Here is a 21,567-nt window from a genome sequence, read left to right as displayed (position 1 = left end):
TTGGCTAATTTATGAATTTCAATAGTAAATCCATATTCTTTTTATCAGCAAGATGATAAAATAATCAATGCTGCCCAATAAACCAGGCAAGTCAATCAAGCATAATTATGTGAAGAAAGAAAATAAGCAGATTCATATTCATTTTGAGAGTTTTTTTTTTTTTTGAGATTTATTTTGTTTATTTGAGAGGCAGAGTTATAGAGAGAGAGAGGGAGGGAGATCTTCCATCTGTTGGCTCACTCCTTAAATGGCCACAAGGGCTGGAGCTAGGCTGATCCAAAGCCAGGAGTCAGAAGCTTCTTACAGGTGTCCCAAGTGGGAGCAGGGGCCCAAGCACTTGGGCCATCTTCCACTGCTTTCCCAGACCATTGGCTGGGAGCTGGATTGGAAGTGGAGCAGCCGGCACTTGAACCATTGCCCGTATAGGATGCTGATGCTGACCCCAGCCCTGAGACCTTTTTTAAAGTCTGGAAATCACTGTGGGACATCTAGCTCTTGGAATTTAGAACACCAAATGGTATCAAGAAGCAGTCATTCAATGAAAGTGATAACTTCACAGGTCAAGTGTTACATTGGTAAAAGAGGGAGAGAAAAAAAAAGTGAAACTTCCGATATATTTCTCATGCTAGCAAAAATTTCATGAGAAACACATTTGATTTGTTGGATATCACCAATTAAATACTTAATAATCTATGTATCATAGAGCTATTTTCCCAGAAGTTGGGAATATATCCATAATTACCATATTTATTTCCAAGCTTTGTAGGTAGAAATTTGAGGCTATATAAAGAGAAGTCATAAAACATTAATTATTAGTAGTATAGGAATACAATCATAAAAATATATACTTTGTTCCCTAATAACATTTTAAAACCACTCAATTATTTGTATTATATAGTTTTCAGTTATACTTGATTATAGAGTTATCTTGATTTTTGGTGGATCAATTTTGTGTTTTTTTAAATTTATTTTTGTTATTTATGTGAAAGGCAGAGAAACACAGAGAGAGAACAGAGGAGAAATATTCTGTCTGGGTCAGTTCTTTGGCATAGAACGTTAATCCTACACCTGTAGTGCCAGCCTCCCACATGGGCACTAGTTCAAGCCCTGGTTCCTCCACTTCTGATCTAGCTCCCTTCTAATGCATCTGGGAAAGTAGCAGCAGATGGGCTCTGCACCCACATGGGAGACCCAGAAGAATCACCTGGCTTTTGAATCTGGCCTGGCCTAGCACAGGCTGTTATGGCCATTTGGGGAATAAACCAGTGAATGGATGAGCTCTCTCTCCTCCCTTTTCTTCTCTCTTTTTATCTCTGTCTTTCAAATAAGTAAATAAATCTAAAAAAGAGAAATATTCTGTCTACTATTTAACTCACCAAATGCCTATAACAGCTGGGACAGGGCAGACCAAAGTCAGGAGCCTGAAATTCCATCTGGGTCTCTTATGTGGGAGGCAGGAACCTAAGTACTTGAGCCATCATCTGCTGCCTCCCAGGGTTCATATTAGCTGGAAGCTGGATTGGAAATGGAGCCAGAACTCAAACTCTGGCTCTCTGAAATGGGATGTGGATATCCAAAGTGGAGGCTTAACCCATATGTCAGAATGTCTGCACAAAGCAAATTTGTAAATAGTTTCTGTTGCTCCTCAACCTCTGTATGTTTTGACAGACTAAAATAAGAATACTTTAGTTGGTTTTTCTTTTTGGTATATTTTATCCAATTTATTCAAGTGAAGGTAACATATTTAAGGAAAGAAAAATATCAATGGAATAATATATTTATTCAAAATAGAGATAAGTACCATACTAAAATATTGAGTTTTATTAAAGGAGTAAATAATACCCTGTAGAAAATATTCTCAATTTCATCAGTGACCTCTGTGATGATTAATTTTATATGTCAACTTGGTACCTAGTTGTTTGATAAATTCCCATGCTAGGTATTTGGTTATCATTTACTAAATATACTGCATATACAAGCACTACATACATGGTACTAGGATCTGATGATACTGGAATACAAGATTGCATAAGGGAAATTTTGTTTATATTAGAGTACTGACATGATAGAATGTTTATCATGCTGGTGAGGACTCCATGCAATGTGCTAAGAAGCAACCAGAAAAGTAGCTTGGAATAAATTATTGCCTATTGAAATAAAGTAGTATTCAGTGGGACAGAAACTCCAGATTGTCATAGAAGATGATAGCCTCAGGGAAGTGAGCATGTTGGAGTGCATCTACTATCTAGGTCTAGAAAACCCACTGACGTATCTGTGTTTTCAGAGAGAGCTTGGAGGACTGTTTACACACCGAAATGGTAAGGAATACACTGCTGAGGCGGTGGCTGCTGTAGGCTAATGCTAATGGTACAAGATACTGCCATTGGACTGAGCTCTCATACACCAATGGAGTGTCAGAGTGCTGGAATTAGCAAAGCCGTGTGGTGGCTTTTAATTGTTGTAAGCAGTGTGTGGACAACAATTATAAAAAAGTTAGGATATTGTTGCACCTAACATGAGTCACAGAGACCAGCCACACACAGAGAATTTGGAATGAGTCTTTATTAGCTGATGGTCAAGAGTAGGTTCACACCTAAAGATCTCTTGGCCTGGAGCAGAGGCAAAGATCAGGCTGTTACAGCTGAAAGCCACAATTGCATTTGGGGAGAAAACAAATGGGAACAAGGAACAGGGGAGTAACATTTGGTGGGTGCTGAATGAACTGCCAAACAGGACGTGGTGGGGAGAATTTCTGGATCCACAGCCTGGGTTTCGAAAAGTTCCAGAGTTGTTCACATTTGTGTGTGTGTGTGTGTGTGTGTGTGAAAGAGAGAGAGTGAGAGAGTGAGAGAGAGAGAGAGAGAATGGAGCCAATGGGCAATATGGATGGAGATGGTTAATAGAATATGGACAGCCAACAGGGTAATTTTTCCATATATACGACCAAACGAAATTGAGGATGAGTTGAGGCTAAGGAGAACCACTCAATAAAAAGTTACAATCTCTTATTTCTTCATCTAATTCAAACTTCATACATTGTTCTTCCGACTGAAGAGAGAGATCTCATTGTCATTGGGGCAGATTCTAAAACATCAATACAATATATGTTATGCATTCCCTAATTCCCTCTCCAAGATGACACATGGTCATATCTAAGTATGTGGGAAGGGCTGTTGGCACAGAGCCCAAGCAGGCACCGACAGCTGGGTACCTGAAAGACCTGAAGGGAGATAATGTAAATAGTATGAATGCTTTTCTCTGCCTGCTTTGAAGACATATTTTCTCTTTGTCTTTGCTTTTTAGAATTCTTTTCTATGAAGCACATAGTTGTGATTTTGTTTGTGTGTTTATCCTTGCTATAGGTTGAATATTTACAGCCCTTCCCATTCATATGCTGAAACTTATGATGGTATTGGAGGTGGAACTCTTCAGAGATGATTAGATCTTGAGAGTGGAGCCCCATGAATGGGACTAATGCCTTTTTTTTTTTTTTAGATACATCTACAATATTACTACAAAAGCATTGTTTTGGCATTAGTTGGTTACAGTAAGAACAAGATACAGTAAGAACAAGATACTGTGGCCGAGCAGCTATAGTGTCACAATGTGTTCCCTGCCTGTGGAACCGCAATTTGTTACCTCACATCCATTACTAGTTACCTGCAGCCACTACCATACAAATCCTTACGCACATGTGACTCAAGGAAGAGCTGATGCTAAGCAACTGGGTTAAATGCTGATAAGACTACAAAAGTTCCTTGATGGAAACTTTTTCTTTCCCCTCCCCTGCAACCAGTTTGCTTTAAAATAACTGTTATTACTCAGAGCTAATCAGATAGCAGCAGCACCCCGGGAACTTCACGCTTAGTTCTTGTTAAAAGGCAATACCTGTGCAGTGCACATTTCACACCACAGGCAAAGAAATGACCTTGCATTAGAGTCCTTTAAAAAAGTAAAAGCACTCCATAGTGTTCTTTGGGATGGTGTTATTTTGCTGCACATTCATTGAGAGGTGACTTTCTGTGCTGTGTTTGCTCTGAAGAGATCTTCCAATATTTCTCCAATATTCTTTTCTTGTGTCTTTTTCTTTATTTAGGACTTCACATAACTCTAGTGCTATATTAAGAATGTTCTCCTTATTGTCACATTGGTTTTCTAGCAAGTCTTCATAAATGTCCACAAGAAAGACAGGTAGATAAAGGGAATTGTGACTTGGGTGTAAATCAAGTAATTGATTTAATAGATTGGGATATTTGGAAAGACCACAATCCTGCAAAATCCCTTTCAAATAGTCCCATGCACTTTCATTAAGTGGTACTAGTTTGATCATTTCCAGAGCATGCTGGACTTCTCTGTCCAACACAGTGGAATCATTGTAGCCAGTGGTATTAGAAATGACAAAGTGTCTTTGGTTCCAGACAGAGTTAGTTCTCACATCTTCTTTGAGAAGCTGGTCTACATACTACAGTTCAGTATTCCAAAGTTTATCTTCCTGAGTGACCCGCTGCCGACGCTGCCAGGCGTGGTAATTCTTGGCACCCTGACTGAGGATATCAGCAATAAACTCAAGCTCTTGAGACGGATCTTTCAGCCATTCCATTAATACTCGCCTGTGATACCAGACTTGATAGTTTTGGGGCTGCTTCTCAGCTCAATTATTGCAGTAATGTAGCTCATTTCTTCGTGTAGATCCTTTTGACAGGACTTCAAGAGAACTCTCCGAATTTGGCGCACTGTGTAATCGGCTGCATTTCATTCAAGAGCATCTCGGGTCAGGTGAAAAGCTCTTCCACCTTCATCACGCTGCAGAACAGCTCCGAAGTAATCATTTGCATCTCTAGGTTTTTTACTACAGGTGATCTGGACCACTGGATTGGGGCCCTCATTCTGTGGTACTGGATCAGTATCAGCCCATTCTGCTCTGCCCCCTGGGCGAGCCCAGGCTCAGAAACCCGTCGTCCATAGAGGATGGGACTGCTTCTCCGGCCTCCTCCGCCTTCTCGTTGCCCTGCTGCTGCAGTGGGTGCGGCTGGGGTGGCTGCGGCTCTGGCTGACCTGTCTTGCAGCCTCGCTTGGCCTCCCGGGGCCTCCTCCGTGGCTGTCATTTAGTCTATGGCATTTGTGTTAGAGTAGCCCAAATGCACGAAGACAATTCCGTGTGTCTTAACATTCATTTGTGAGTTTTAGATAATTCCTGACAACTCTCTTTCAAATACTTTATGTCATTTTCTGTCCCTTCTTGGAACACTAATTAACTATGTTTTAGATGTTTGAATATTTCTATATAACTCTTCACGTTCTCTTCTGTATTTCTCAGCCTTCTGTTATTCAGTGCTTGAGTACGTGTCTCTTCTGTTCTTTCTTCAGTTTAGTTGAAAAGATATTTCAATTATAATGATGTTCAAGATGGCTTATAATTGTAATGCTACTGAATAAACACAAAAGAAAAAGGATCATAAATCCTTTTCCCTCTTGTGATTCTATTGAAATTTGCTATTTTTATTCTCAGTTTTTAAAATTATTTTTAAATTTGTGATACTGCCCCACATTGCAGCATCTTTTACTAAGATGCTTTAGTTTCTGTGCCCAAGCAATATAAACACTCTCATTTTGAGCAGAACAATTTGAACTCACAAAACCTGAGTCTGAATAGAATTTTAATTCAGCTAAATTAACAAGGCTCCCCCTAAAGAAGCCTAGACTTATTAAAAGCAAATTTAGGGCATTTCCTCAAGAGGAAAAACTATGTTTGTGAAAAATAGGGAATGGATTCTGTGATATCTGTGTCAGTGGCTCATTTTTTCCACTGTTGGTGGAACTCTAGCTAATCTTGACTAACTGAAAAACTCTGTCTCCACCTGGCTTGTTCCCTCACACACAGTGATGCATTGACCCAGATAACTCCTAAGACTCGGAGTATTTTTCTAGATAGTTTGACGGGGTTGTTTAAAAAATACAAAGAAGCAGAGAGACATTCTTGAACAAAGGTGGAAATAGAATAAAAAATTTAAAAAATGAGGGAAGAAAAGGAATGCAAAGGAAATCCTTATTTTATTTTTATTTATTTATTTATTTTTGACAGGCAGAGTGGACAATGAGAGAGAGAGACAGAGAGAAAGGTCTTCCTTTGCCATTGGTTCACCCTCCAATGGCCGCCACAGCCGGCGCGCTGTGGCCAGCGCACCGCGCTGATCCAATGGCAGGAGCCAGGTGCTTCTCCTGGTCTCCCATGGGCTGCAGGGCCCAAGGACTTGGGCCATCCTCCACTGCACTCCCGGGCCACAGCAGAGAGTTGGCCTGGAAGAGGGGCAACCAGGACAGAATCTGGCGCCCCAACCAGGACTAGAACCGGGTGTGCCAGCGCCGCTAGGCGGAGGATTAGCCTGTTGAGCACGGTGCCGGCTGGAAATCCTTCCTTTAAATGTCTGGGGGAAAGGGAAGTGTGTTGGACACCTGAATAATGGCTCTAATCTCTGAGCAATCTGAGAATGCTAACTTGTGATGAAAAGAAAGACAGTGAGTTCTGTATTTTGAATGCAATTATCCTAGATTATCTCAATGCAGTCCTAAGTGTCTTCTTTATAAGAGAGGAGCAAAGGGAAATTTGACATCAAAGAGAAGGCCATGTGACAAAAACCATCGGAAGCAGACCCAGAGAGGAAATATGCTGTAATGCTGTCTTCGAAGATTCAGGAAGGGCCCATGAGCCAAGGTATGCTAGGGCTGTACTTCTATACATAGGAAAAATGAAGTGATGGGAGAGAGTTTAGTGCTGCCAACACCTTAATGTTAGACCTGTCTGACCCACATTGGATTTTTGGTCTCTGGGACTGTAAGAGTAAGTTTCTATTACTTTAAATAATTGAACTTGTGGTAATTTGCTACAGCAGCAATAGAAAACAATAGATGGAATTTCCCAACTATGTTAAATATTTTCAAAGAAAAGTTGTGGCAGTATCCTAATAATACTATGGAAATGCTTAGTGAACTATTTCTGATGCCTATAAATTATAGGACCATCATGTCCAGCATCAATCAAACAAATAGTTCTTTTTAAAATAATCTCAAGCTTATCCTTTTCTTTTCCATGTTGAATTCACAAGCAGAACTCTTGCTATTGATATCTATGATTCATTTCACTTAAAACACTATAGTTCTAGCATTCAGAGATGAAAAGAGCCATTTCTTTTCTCTTAAATGTAATATTTCCTTGGAGAAAATTAATGAAGGATTGTTGTGGAAGAATAAATGTTAGTTACATAATTTTGTTTAAAGAGAAGAAAGATCACTTTAAAATTTAGTCAACTCCCAGATGATTCTTCTTTTGCTAACTTTCCATCATTTCTTGAAGATCAAATGCAAGTATTTCACACACATGGGGAAATTTCTACATAATTGTAATTTGTATACTCATAAAACAAAATAAGCTATGGAAAGTTTTAATAAACAATCATACTTTATGAAGACCTGTGGATTGCCACCTTGATTACTTAAACAATAGTTACACCAATTTGGCACCAAGTAATTCATACACCCATGCATCCAATTATATGTATGTAATCGTATAATTTTAGAAACACAAAATAACGAATGCTTAGAGGCTTTACTAGATAACCACATAGTATGGATTTTGAAGAGCACTCTTTTTTTAAATTATGGAACGTTTTGAGGCACTGAGTTTCTGATGGAATATCTTTACCTTTAGTGTTTACTTATTTTCATCTGTTTGAAAGGAGGGAGAAGAGAAAGAGAGAGAGGGAGAGAGAGAGAGAGAGAGAGGTCTTCCATCTGCTAGTTTACTTCTCAAATGCCTATAACGGCCAGGACCAGGCCAGACTGTAGCCAGCAGCCCAGAATTCCACCTGGGTCCCCCATGTTGGAGGCAGGGGCCCAAGCACTTGTGCTGTCATCTACTGCCTCCCAGGATGCACTAGCAGGAAGCTGGATGGAAAGGAATGTAGCTGGGACTCAAATCAATACTTTGATATGGGATGTGGGGCTCCCAGCTACACCACATGCTCATCTCTGAAATGGTATCTTAAATGTAATCTCTACTGTCCTTATGATACTTATTAATATGACATCATTCATCATATTTCTAATTCCTTGATTATTCTTAGCTCTTCCTCTGTACTCTTCTATTTTATAATATTACTATTATAATTTTATTGTTCTTTCAAATTCTGTCACCTGATATATTTATTCATTTCAGGTGTGTGCTAGATTCTTTCTTATTAAGTTATAGACAGAATCCACCCACACATACGTAGGTTTGATTACATTCCTGGACAAGTTAAATAAGGATACAAAATCTTATCCATAGAAGGTGGTCACTCAGGACAAGTTCTTTTTTTGACAGGCAGAGTGGACAATGAGAGAGAGAGTGAGAGAGAAAGGTGTTATTTTGCCGTTGGTTCACCCTCCAATGGCCGCTGCGGCTGGTGCATCTCGCTGATCCGAAGCCAGGAGCCAGTTGCTTCTCCTGGTCTCCCATGCGGGTGCAGGGCCCAAGGACTTGGGCCATCCTCCACTGCCTTCCCGGGCCATAGCAGAGAGCTGGCCTGGAAGAGGAGCAACCGGGACAGAATCTGGTGCCCCGACCGGGACTAGAACCCAGTGTGCCGGTGCCGCAGGCAGAGGATTAGCCTATTGAGCCACAGCACTGGCCAGGACAAGTTCTATAAAGCATCTCTATAAGATTTTTAAGCAGCTAGGTAAAGAAGGCAGCTGAATGTGTAACTTATTTAGAGAATTGTAGAGAGATCAGGCCAAGAAATATAATATTGGATATCATTTGAATATAAATCATATTCGGAACTAAAAGACTGGATGAACTCACTGAAGAAGGATATACAAGCAGTAACAAAAAGGGGCATAAGTGAGTCTGTGGTCACAGCAACATCTGGTCATTGAGCAGAGTGGGAGTCAGCAAAGGAGCCTGAGAGTTGTGAGCCTTGAGGTGGGAGGGGCCTAGGTGCACATAGACAAGGAATGAGTGCTGTGAGGAATGCTTTTTCAATGATTCTGAATTTTGACAAGGCTTCAGGTAATATGAACATATTGGTCACCTGGAAGCAGTAAAGAGAGTAACTCTAGTTCCTTTGTTCCTCCCAAGCAAACAAATACACTTCATTTCCAGCTTTTCAGGCAGCTAGATATGGCCTAGAAACAAAGTTTCATTAGACTTTGACACAAGCAAATAAAATGAATTCTATGCAGGATGAGACCAGGAGGATTTCTGTGTCTTCCACACAGTAACCAAGACTATCACTTAATTCTCTTGTTATTCAAGATTCAAGAATATTCCAAGCCTCACAAGAAAGGATGGGAGAAGAGAACAAAAAGTTCCTCAGCACATTTGTATGAAATAACAATAAAAAAATAGATCAACCATATTTCTTTCATTTTAAAATGTCCATTTTTATTTTTTTAAATATTTATTTATTTATTTGAAAGTCAGAATTACAGAGAGAGAAAGAGAGGCAGAGAGAGAGATTGTCCATCCTCTAGTTCACTCCCCAAGTGGCCGCAAAGGCCAGGGATGGGCCAGGCCAAAGCCAGGATCCAGGAGCTTCATCCAGATCTTCCACGTGGCTGCAGAAGCCCAGGTACTTGGGCCATCTTCTGCTGCTTTCCCAGGCACATCAACAGGGAGATGGATTGGGAATGGAGCAGCCAGATCTCAAACTGGCGCCCCTGTGAGATGCTATCACTGCAGACAGCCAGCTTAACCCACCATGCCACAGCCCCCACAGTTCTGGCCCCATAAAGTGCCCATTTTTCACAATTAACAAATAATAATTGAGATGCCTTATACTCACACTCAGTGTGATTAGAAAGTTTCACACTATACTTCAAGTGGTACCAATTTTTCTTTTCCAACTTACACTTAGCATAATGGTCTCACAATTAATTGAGAGTGTTTGTCTTGTCTTTCTTAGTTGTACTTAAAATAATGGCTTGTCTTAGAATTTGCAGTGTCTGTTTTCATGAAATAATGTCATCGTGCATGTTTTGTGGATCAACAACCTGTCATTTCAAGTCACTCAGTGAGCAAGAATTAATGTTTTTTCTGTTGTCACTCTGATAAGTCTGAGCCCTGAGCCATAATTTTAAACCTTCTGGATTGTTTCAACACTGAGCTGACTTTTACATATTGGCAGTTCTAGTCTCTTTCTGAAGCAGTGCATCCATTCCAGAGATTATAGTTTCATTACTATTGAGGGTAGCATTTTGGCTTCTAAATATGTCATATTTATTCAAGAAATGTCTCACTCTAGTCTTCACCCAGCCTATTTAATCCTTTTCTTCAAGAAGAAACAGATTTCCCGTTGTTGTTTCCTAGAAAATTCATTATGGCATTTGACAATGTGATGATGTGACAAAGAGAGGAAGAAGTCAGTCTTCTCAATGAATGGAGACATTTGAAGTTAATCAGATGACTGTAAAAGCATTATTTCAAACTCCATGATAAGGCAAGGTAGGCTATTCCTTGTTCCTATATTCTAACTATATTCCATCGTGACTGCTAAGTTCATACATGTTTTGACTAAGGAGCGTAGAAATGGTTTCTCCCAAACCAGCCCCTTTGTGTGTTAGCCTTCAGGTCTGAGCTGAAAATGAATCGTACTAGGCCACACAGCAGGTGTGTTTACAGTCCAGTCTTAATGAACGGTGGGTTAAGCACCTTTTTTGGCATTTGTGTCATCTCTATTCTAAACATGAAAAGATAAAATCATTCCACTGAGAGACTAACGAAATTTCCCCAAACTACACAACAAATTAATAGCAAAACAATACTGTCACTCATCATTTTAACTTTCTCTTAGTTCATCAATCACACAGCAAGCCAGGGTCGTCTTCTGTTTAAGGTGGAACTCATATGCTCACTGACAACATTTTAGCTTTAATCTTTTAGGCAAAAGAAAGAAAGATGGTTACAAAGGGATGAAAGAGTAGGCTTAATTTACCAAGAAAAGTTATATACATGTATTTAATTATTACACTCTGATAAATACACTTACTATGTGTCAATCAAAAAGAAAAATGTTAAGAACACATGTCTTTAAACACCTGCTAAAACAAGCTCTCCTCCCCTTTCTCCCCCATTTTACAAAGCAAGCTTTTATACCTTGAAAGATGAGAATGGCAGCTTGGCCAGGTAGCTTAGAACACTGGAAAGAGGAGGTAGTAACTCAATATTCAAATTTGGTAAAAGTAGATTTGTTTAGACTAAGCATCAGCCGATGGAGGAGGATGTGGGAAAAAGAAATCACCTATGTTTTCTGTTAGTTATGGTTTCCTTAAAAATGTTTCAGAATTTTGGCAGGTTAGCCTTTTAAGAACTCAACAAGTTTGCCAACTGAAGCAGAATTAGTGATGGGGAGGGGTAGAGAGAGTAGAGACAGGAAAAAGAGGAGACAGGAGACAAGAACTGAAACACATGTCTGGACTGTATGCTGGATAGAATCAGGTAGATATCACAAAGGGAACAGGGCACCCTTACGTAAAGTGCTTTGTGCCAGAAGTTTGCAAATTTTATTTATTTATTTATTTATTGACAGGCAGAGTGGACAGTGAGAGAGACAGAGAGAAAGGTCTTCCTTTACCTTTGGTTCACCCTCCAATGGCTGCTGTGGCCGGCGCGCTGTGGCCGGTGCACTGTGCTGATCCGAAGCCAGGAGCCAGGTGCTTCTCCTGGTCTCCCATGCGGGTGCAGGGCCCAAGGACTTGGGCCATCTTCCACTGCACTCCCAGGCCACAGTAGAGAGCTGGCCTGGAAGAGGGGCAACCGGGACAGAATCCGGTGCCCGACTGGGACTAGAACCTGGTGTGCTGGCACTGCAGGAGGAGGATTAGCCTATTGAGTCATGGCGCTGGGCAGAAGTTTGCAAATTTAGTTACAGATTAAAGAGTTTAAATGTGTGCTCACCTGAAAATGGAGTTTTGATTGAGAGACAATGTACCACAGCCTAAAAGCGAAAGATAATTTCATTTTGCTGAAACACTGAGTGATTCTAAGAACTTCGTCATTCTGGAATAGAACAAAATGGCATGCATATTTTCATGCAGCTTAATGAATTGTTTCTCATCACTGCTCAGCCAAATACATTTCCTTCTTTCAGTAGACAAGATGAAAGTGAGCATATTTAGGGCATGTGCAACAGTGGAGTTTCCCAACCTCAGCACTACGGATATTTTGGGCTGGATGACTTGTTTGCTTGGTGCGCTGTCCTGTGCTTTGTTCCTATTCACGAGATGTCAATTGCTACCTCCTACAGCTGTGACTACCAAAAACATCTCCACACACTGACAACGGTTTTGGGGATGAAGCAGGATTAAGATCACCTCTAGATGAGACCCACATGCTAGGGGCAAGCCCTGCAAATGTCTATTCATGGCTGGGAGGTGGGCAGGTGGGGTGGGTGGGACGTGAAAAGAGTTAAAAGGATCGATGAGACTTGAAAAGAGAGGAAAGGAGTCTATACTAGTTTTTGAGGGCTGCTATAACAAATTACCTCAAGCCCAAATGGCTTAATACAATAGAAACGTATTCTCTGACAGTGCTGGAGACTTGAAGTCTATAATTAAGCACCCAGCAGAGCCAGGCTCTCAGAATTCTATGGGTGAGTCTGCTCCATGCCCTGCTTTCAGGATCTGGTGTTGCAGGCAATCCTTAGCATTCTTTTGCTTATAGATGTGTGTTACTCCATTCTCTGTGTCTATCATCACATGGTGATTTCCATGTGCTTGGCTGTCTGTTCCTTCTCTTCCTCTGCTTTTCCCAAAAGTATATTTATTTACTTACTTTCATTTTATTTGAAAGGCAGAGAGAAAGAGAGACAGATGGAATGAGATCTTGCATCTGTTATTTTACTACCCCAAATGCCTGCGATAGCCAGTGCGGGGAGAGGCTGAAGCCAGGAGCCCAGATCTCAGTACAGGTCTCCCACATGGGTGGCAAGCAATTGAATACTTAAGCCATTATCTGCTGTCTCCTAAGATGTGCATTAGTAGGAAGCTAGATTAGAAGTGGAGGAAATGGGACTTGAAACAGGAATACCAGTATGGGATAGGTGTGTCCCAAATGGAGACTTACCTGCTGCACCAAACAACTGACCCTCTTTTCTTTTTACAAGAATACCAGTCATAATGGATGGTCCCATCCTCATCAAAGAGGATCTTATCTTAACTAAATCTGCAAGTGCTTTACTTCAAATACTGTCATATTCACACATATCAGAGATTAGGACTTCAATTTATCTTATTTGAGAATACAGTTCAACTCAAAACAGGGCCCGAAGGGGAGAGATTTGTTCTTAAAAAGTCCCATGAGAAATTGTGACTATGGAGGCTTCAAAAGCTCTAATGAGTGATCCAGGACCACAGAAGAGATGGGAAGAAAATAAAGAAGACAATGCTAAAGTTACATCTCATTGTGGAAGCTCTAGGGGTTGAAAGACAGACCTCAAATTTGAAGTAACGGATGGTTTGCACCTTGTGATTTTAATAGAGTCGTTTATGGGAATATGCTTTCCCCACATAGGAAAGGTTGTTGAGTTGAAGGTTATGAGGAAAAAGCAGATGCAGAAAAATTTACCGGTCTCCCTTTCATTTGTCCAAAACCAGGTCTTAGATTTGCAAAGACAAAAGGTGTGCTGTCACCCTTCTACCAAGGAGAATGAGAATTAACCACCGAAGACAACTTTAGACCCCTAGGAGCAGGCAATAACAATTTAGGAATCTACATTAATAAGTGTTTACCTATGAGCTTTCATCTGCCATTTACTTGCCTTTCCATAAGTTTCTATTCCTAGATTAAATGTCCTTTCCCTCTGTCTTGCTACTTCTCTAAAAATTTAACTATTTTTTGTTGGAGGTGCTATATAAACTAGAATTCAAAGCTACCTCTTTGAGAATTACACATTTCCTGGGTGGCTCTCACGTGTATGTAAATTACACACATTAATAAACCACTTTTTTTTTCTCTTCTTAATCTGTCTGTTGTTACAGGGATCTCTTCCAACTAATAACCTACAGAGGTTCTTCTTCCCCTACATCAGCTATTAGGGGAGTTGTTTACTGATGGACAGTACTTCCTTACTGTTCACTCTCAGGGAAGCCATTTGGGGTTACATAGGTAACAGATGACATATTTCACTTAGAATTTGAGATGATTTTTTTTAAAATTTATTAGAAAGCCAGAGTTACACAGAGAGAGGAGAGACAGAGAGAGAGAGAGGTCTTCCAGCTGCTAATCCACTCTTCAATTAGCTGCAATACCCAGAGCTGCACCAATCCCAAGCTAGGAACTAGGAGCTTCCTCTGGGTCTCCCACCTGGGTGCAGGGGCCCAAGGACTTGGGCCATCTTCTACTGCCGTCCCAGGCCATAGCAGAGAGCTGGATAGGAAGTGGAGCAGCCAGGACTCAAACTGACGCTCATATGGGATGCTAGCACTACAGGCAGTAGCTTTACTTGCTACTCCACAGTGCTGGCCCCTGAGATGACTTTGAAAAACAGACTATTGAAAAGGTGTGACCAGAGTATAAGGAAACCAAAAAGATAATGTGATAGTTTGGAGACAGTAAGTAAGTAGATAGGCCTTTATTACCACTACTTCTATGTCTAATGAGAAGGAGTGGTAATTAGAAACTAGAAAATGTATAGATGGAGAGAGAGAGAGAAAATTCTGCAAAGTTGGAAGCCCAACAAGAGACATTGGTCAAGGGATGTAGGCATCCCATGGATACTCTCCACGGAGGCAGCCTGAGTTGCCACTAATAATGATACCCATTTGGTCAAACCCAACCAAAAGCCACAGGGTGACCTGCTGTGTATTTTATGCAAATAGTTCCTCTACCACTAGCTTCCTACCCCACTGCACCACTACCAAACAAGTACATAAAGCAAGCAACATTTTGAAGAGCAGAACTGAGGGTACAAATGAAATGTATATATGGCACTTAAGAAATTTGCAAAATTACATTGCTTTCTCTCTATTGTGTTTCTATTAAAAAGTAAAATTCAACATTAATCTAGACATACTTCACCCATTGCTGGAGATTTCTTTGTTAGTTTGGTTAATTAGTCTTTGAATAAAAGCAATATAAAACTTCTACAGTGGATCATATTGGAAGCTGATATACTACAATGCCTGTCTCAGATTTTAGAACTATTGGATATTTAATAGAAAAATACCGCAATCTTTCATGATGCCACTGCAATATTTGAGGATGCACTTGATGAAGACAAGCTGATGAAATGAAATTGGGATGAAATAAGAGTCAGCAGAGGTTTTAGCCTACCCCCCTCCTGACAGCTAGAGGAGTGGTGTTACTGCAAGTCAATTGTTTTTCATTTGAAAAATTAGGGAGTTGGGCATCATTTCTAGGTAGACAATTTTACAGCCTCCAGCTTCCCTTATTCTGGGTATTTTGCTCATGACGATAATTGATATACTTACTTCATCATATGATGATAATTATCATATGACGATAATTAATATACTTACTTTAATTATATACCTTTCCCAAAAAGGAGAAAAATAAGTGACCAAAACCATATACATTTATGAGTGTCTGTAAAGACTGCAAATGGGGATTTTTGCAGTTGGCAAATGGTTTTACAAACAGCATGGGTATTTCAAGAGGTGGAAACAAAGATACTCCAAAATCCCAACTATTTACATGGTTAAAGCTTGCTCTGACCTTAGAACCTTGACACATCCTCTTCCTTCTTATGAAAAATTTTCTGACTGGCTAAATCCTACCTCTCTCCCAAGTCACAGTTCAGCTGTCAGTCAGAGAGGGCTTCCCTGACACTTTCACTTTTCCACCTTTTTAATAGGCTCCCTTCATCCTTAGAATCTATTTCTTTTCCTATATTGTACTTATTGTTAATTGGCAGTTGTATATTTATTTGCATGTTTTTTATTGTTGCTTTCTGTCTTCTCTATTTGACTATAGATTTCTGATGGCAGAGATTGTATCTGGATTTGTTTGAAATCTGTACCTCCAGGGCTTAGCACACTACCTTGTTTATATTGGATAATCACTTTTCTAGTGGTCACAGGAATATACTTAGCCATGTTGTCACTGAACCTGTAAGGACTGCTTCATTAGATGGAAGTTGGGATTGTGAATCTTTGTATAACTTAATATGATATGTCCTATGAGGGTAATTCAAAAAGTCCATGGCAAAATGAAATTAAAAGTTAAGTTTATCTTGGTGCCCAAAATACTTTTAATTCCATGCAATTTTTTTCACAATTGCATTTCCATGAAATTTTCAAGGACTCGTTGTATTGATTGCCCAATAGTTCATGAAAGAAATGGACATTAGGGGCTAGAGGACCAAAGAGTAAAAGAAAACCAACTTCCTTTGCTTAGGGCATGAAATATCCTCATAGACATGCTTAGGAGATAATGCATTTATAAACAGGGACATCGTTAGAACAACAAATTAATGAGAAAAAATGATGATACAACAATACCACAAATAAGACTCCTCTAAAAAGTTTATCATTGTAAACCAGGGTTTCTCAACCTCTGTACTATTGACATTATTATGAACCAAATAATTCTTTTTTGTGGTGGACTATCTTAGGCACTGCAGGATGCTTAGCAGCATCCTTGGATTCTACTCACTAGATTCCAGGAACACCCCTTCTGCTGTGACAACCAAAATTGTCTCCAGACATTGCCAAATGTCCCTTGAGAAACAAAATTGTCCCAACTGAGAACCACTGCACCTCAGATTTAACAAACAAAAAAGCCAAACCAAACCAAACAAAAGCAAGAAGCAGAGAACCTTATGCTACACATTATTTCATTTTGGGTCCAAGCAACCTCAAAACTTTCCTAAGGCAGGTTAGCATTGTCTGTATTTCACACAGAAAGAAAGGCAAACAGGACCACTTCAGTGACCGTCTCAATGTTATGTAGTCATAAACAGAGTGAGGATTATGAATCTAGGTTTTATTGATTCCAAAGTTTGTGCCATTTCCACAAATCCTTTCCAGAGTAGTAGTAGGAGTGAGGCCTTAAAGTTGAGTGTGCTGTGCCAGGCCACACACTGGCACCCTAGGACTGTCACCTCTAGGGATTCCAGGGGTCCAAGGCCTGACCTGTCATTTGAGCCCTCCTGACTGTGCCTTTGCAGGCATGAGAAGAGAATTTCCAGATCTGCCCTGACATCTTTGATGGGAGATACCTAGGAAAAAGTGATTCTATTAGATTTTCCTTTGTAATATAGAATTACATTGATATTGTAACTTTTTATTTAAAAATTTTTAACTTAAAAGGCAGAGAGAGACAGAGAAGGATAGAGAGAGAGGGTTTTCATTTGCTGGTCTTATATGGCTGGCAGGGACCCAAGTACTTCAGTCATCACCCATTACCCCCTAGGGTGCATATGAGAAGGAAGATGGGTCCGGAAGCAGATCTGGAACTAAAACCCAGGTGCTCTGTGGGCATTCCAAGTTGATATCTTTACCATTTCACCAATACCCTGTCCCAACATTTTAACTTTTCAGAACAGAATTGGTAAAATCAGTAGTTGATGTGTTTTTAGAAACAATAAATTTGTTTTATTTTTCACTCGATCAGATGTGAGTTAGAAAATAAACAGGGAAGTAGAGAGTCCCAGGAAGAGAAATGTATGCAAATTCACAGGAACCAATGAAACTGAGATACAGAGGCACACTTGCACACATGAAGCCATAGAGAGGCACACAGACAGAAGCATACACAGACACACAGAGAGACGAGCACATAGATTATGAGTCAGATGGGAGATGGGGCTTGGAGTTTGGGAGGGTGAGTGATGGGACAGGAACCTGGGATGTAGTGCCTGGGAGAAGCTGTGAGTGGGGTGGAGGAGACTGATTAACTTTGCTCCGCAGGGGCTTAGCCAGATAACAGACCTTGTTTCAGTAACGCTGCAGGCATTGGTGTTCACCACGCTGAGCATCAATTCCCTCATCCTGAAAAGCACAGTGAGTCTGCACAGTGCACAGGAAGATTCTTCTCGAACCCATCCGGATGATAACCCCTTGAGAACACAGGACATGAAAACTCCCATTTCCCTCTCTCTCACCTTCTGTCCCCTTCTCCATTTCCCTCCGGCCCCACAAATCCGAGAGCAGCTGACTCAAGTGCGTGTCAGGAAAGGTCCAGAGCAGGTTAGGTCGGCTGCACGCAGCTGTGCGCAGCCTGGGTGGGGGTGGGGCAGCCAAGCACTCTCCATTTGTGAGGGCCTCAAAAATATACTTCCCCCAGACCATTCTGAGCATTTGAAACTTCTCCATTGAGGAACACAACACTGAGGCTAGCTACTATCCAGTTTATAGCATCACAATCATAGTGGAAACCTGACGATGCTGGGAAGGGTTTTAGTGCTTGATCCACATAATATTTGATACCTCCCTCTGGAGGGGAAAGCCCCCAGGTCAATGTCCAGGCTCCACATATTTCTAACTGGCTTTTCAGCTGACAGCGCAGCCAGTCATCAGAGGCTCAGCCCAAGCGTGTGCAGCTGACAGACCACAGCACAGTTAACCTTCGGGTGAGTAATTGAGTTGACACTGAACATAACGGAAGTCATTGTCAAAGTTTATGATGAAAATAATTTCTGAATCTACAGCTATTGTGTCCATTCCAAGTGATCCATGCCTCCCATCCATCATAATGCTGAAATAAAAATATTAACACAGGAATCGTCGGGAGCATAAGTGCCATTGGAGACAGAAATGTCCTAGCAAATCATGATAGTGCCCTGTTCTTTGAGACATTTGTGTAGAACTAAACATGCACACACACACACACACTGTCATGATTTTCCAATCCAACCGATTATTTTGTTCCAGAAGATACCAGGACCACACAGGTTGAAGGACTTTTGCAAGATTCCCTAATAATTTGATGGGAGAACTGTGACTAGGACTCAAGTTTCCCACTCTTCGTCCTGCATTGTTTCCACTTAGGGTACATGGGTAAATAGTATTATTTTAAGCAGAAATTGATCCTGTTTGAACATTCCCAGTTAATAGTCAAAAGAATGCCAATACATCAGGTGAATGTTTAATAAACAGTGTAATTAGTGGGAAAACTAAGAATTATCCTACGTCTAGCTAAATATGTGCACAACAAGCATTTGTTTAATGAAATGAATGGGGTAAATTTATTAACAATCCTTTCAGGAAGCTCTTCTTACATGAAACAATCACAGTATTGGTTTTCTTTAAGATTTTATTTATTTATTTGAAAGGTGGAGTTACAGAAGCAGAGAGAGAGAGAGAGAGAGAGAGAGCCTTTCATCAGCTGTTTCACTCCCCAAATGGCCGCAATAGCCAGAGCTCAGCCAGGCCAAAGCCAGAAAGAAGCCTGGAGCTTCTTCCAGTTCTCCTACATGGGTGCAGGGGACCAAGAACCTGGACCATCTTCTACTGCTTTCCCTGGCTCTAGCAGAGAGCTGGACTGGAATAGAGCAACCACGACTCAAACTGGTGTCCATATGGGATGTTGGCACTGCAGGCAGCGGCGTAACCTGCTACACAGCACTGGCCCCACACAACATTGTTTTACCTTAGTGAAAGACACAGGGCTTACAACTCCAAAGGTGCCATTTTGGAAGGATGTTTTTCTTATATAATGAAAACTAATGGGGAATTCACAAAGCAATGAAATGCTAAAGATATAGGGTGCTCGAGAGATTAACAGATGCAAACCATATGTAACTACTTTAGAAAGTCCACTCTCGGCAAACATGAAGCTCTTCTGTTCTTCCTGCAGAGTCAAACAAGTCATATTCCCCAAGCCTCTTTATTTTGGATTTTCTCCCAAAGTCAAACTTCCTCTTCCCTGCAAAATTCTACAGCATAGAATGCAAAGCCAGGACTTCATAGAAATGTTAGCTTATTTGAGGGGAATTACCCCCACCCAGCACATCACCCTTAACCAGGACAAAATCAAACATCACAGCAGCAAAATGGGGTAGGGGCAGTCTTCTCCTAGAAGTTGGACTAGCTTTGAAAGGTTGAATGAACCAGATGATATGTCACATTTTTCAGATAACTCAATTCTCTGGGGGAACTACAGAGTGGTAAAAGTTTAATAGGATTTCAGTGAATCAGGCCTCCTAGTATTTCTTTGTATTCACATGAAATTATGTTAAGTCAGCTCATTTCTCAGCTGTATTTGTGTCTTTGCTCTTGTTTGACAAATCTGTGTTTGATGATCTGGCTGTGGTTCCAGGTCACCTGAGCGTTTAGTCTGCTGTTCTGTTTGCACCTCCCAAAATGTCTCCTTTTCTCAGAGGCCACATCATCTTGACCCTTTGATATTTTGGGAAGGCAGAGAAATTGCAAAACAGCTTTTTGAGCATCTCTATTTTGGGCTATAAATTGCAAAGTGGACACAGAAGGTCAAGGGTTTCCCTTTACAATTGCTCCCTGTATAAGCACAAGCCGAGATAAAACTTACAATGGTCATTTTTGGTGACTCCTAATCAACAATAATTTCAATCCAATAAACTTTTTAGTATGTAAAACAATTTTTATGAACACAGTCCAGAAGAAATGGAGTTAGCTACTATTTTCATATTAAACAAAGTGTGACAATTTTAATTTACTAATAAAAAATTAAAGATTCCACAGGGAACATTGTAATGTTTTAACAATATATATTTCAAAGATTTCTATGTTAAATGGTTCTAAAACAACACTTCTTACAGCTTATGAACCTTGAGATTTTTTTCATAAAGTATACAAACTATGTTTTCCCAAGGCTTTGTCAGACATTAACCTGTCTAGGCTGTAACCTTTTAAGATAAGTACGATTATAAGCATGATAAAAGAAAGAAATGTGGCTAAAAAGATGAAGAATCTTGTCTCATGACACCAGCTAGTGATAAAAATGGTAGAACTTTGATCCAATTCAGCCACTCAGGACACTGAAGCTATTTTAAAATATATTTCTAGGGGCCACCATCTTCAATGCCAGCATCCCATATGAGTACTGGTTTATGTCCTGGCTGCCCCACATCCGATCCAGTTCCCTTCTAGTGGCCTGCAAAAAGCAGTATAGGATGACTCAAGTATTTGGGCCCCTGCCATGCATGTGGGAGACCTTGATGAAACTCCCAGGTCCTGGCTTCAGCCTGGCCCAGCCATGGCCATCGCAACCACCTAGCAAGTGAACCAGCAGATGGAGAATCTCTGTCTATCCCTCTCCCTCTGTAACTCTGACTTTCAAATAAATAAATAAATCTTTTAAAAAGATATATTTCTAGTGTATTTTTCTTCTAAATGTTTGATCCCTCAGTAGCCATTTTATACTTTTGGAGTTCACTTTAGAAGAAAAAAATACCTTTTTATCAAATTATATAAGGCTGTGAAATATATGTGTTTATTGAAAAATGATTAAAATTATGCTTATTAGTTCATAGACTAAAATAAGAAGACAGACATATGTCTTTGACATTTAGTTGGGTTACTTTTAAACCATCCAAGATAATAAGAATCCATTTAAGACTCCTAGAAAAGATTGAGCACAATATTTGAGTCAAC

At 40.3% G+C, this 21,567-nt stretch overlaps 1 pseudogene; it reads right to left on the bottom strand.

Moving 5' to 3' along the window:
* Nucleotides 1-3,934: 3,934 nt before the first annotated feature.
* LOC133765292 (protein farnesyltransferase/geranylgeranyltransferase type-1 subunit alpha-like) lies at nucleotides 3,935-18,285 on the bottom strand (annotated as a pseudogene).
* Between the last annotated feature and the right edge of the window lie 3,282 nt (nucleotides 18,286-21,567).

This window comes from Lepus europaeus, chromosome 8, assembly GCF_033115175.1.
Source record: "Lepus europaeus isolate LE1 chromosome 8, mLepTim1.pri, whole genome shotgun sequence".
In the NCBI taxonomy this organism is placed as follows: Eukaryota; Metazoa; Chordata; class Mammalia; order Lagomorpha; family Leporidae; genus Lepus; species Lepus europaeus.
This window is presented reverse-complemented; position numbering and strand designations above follow the sequence as displayed.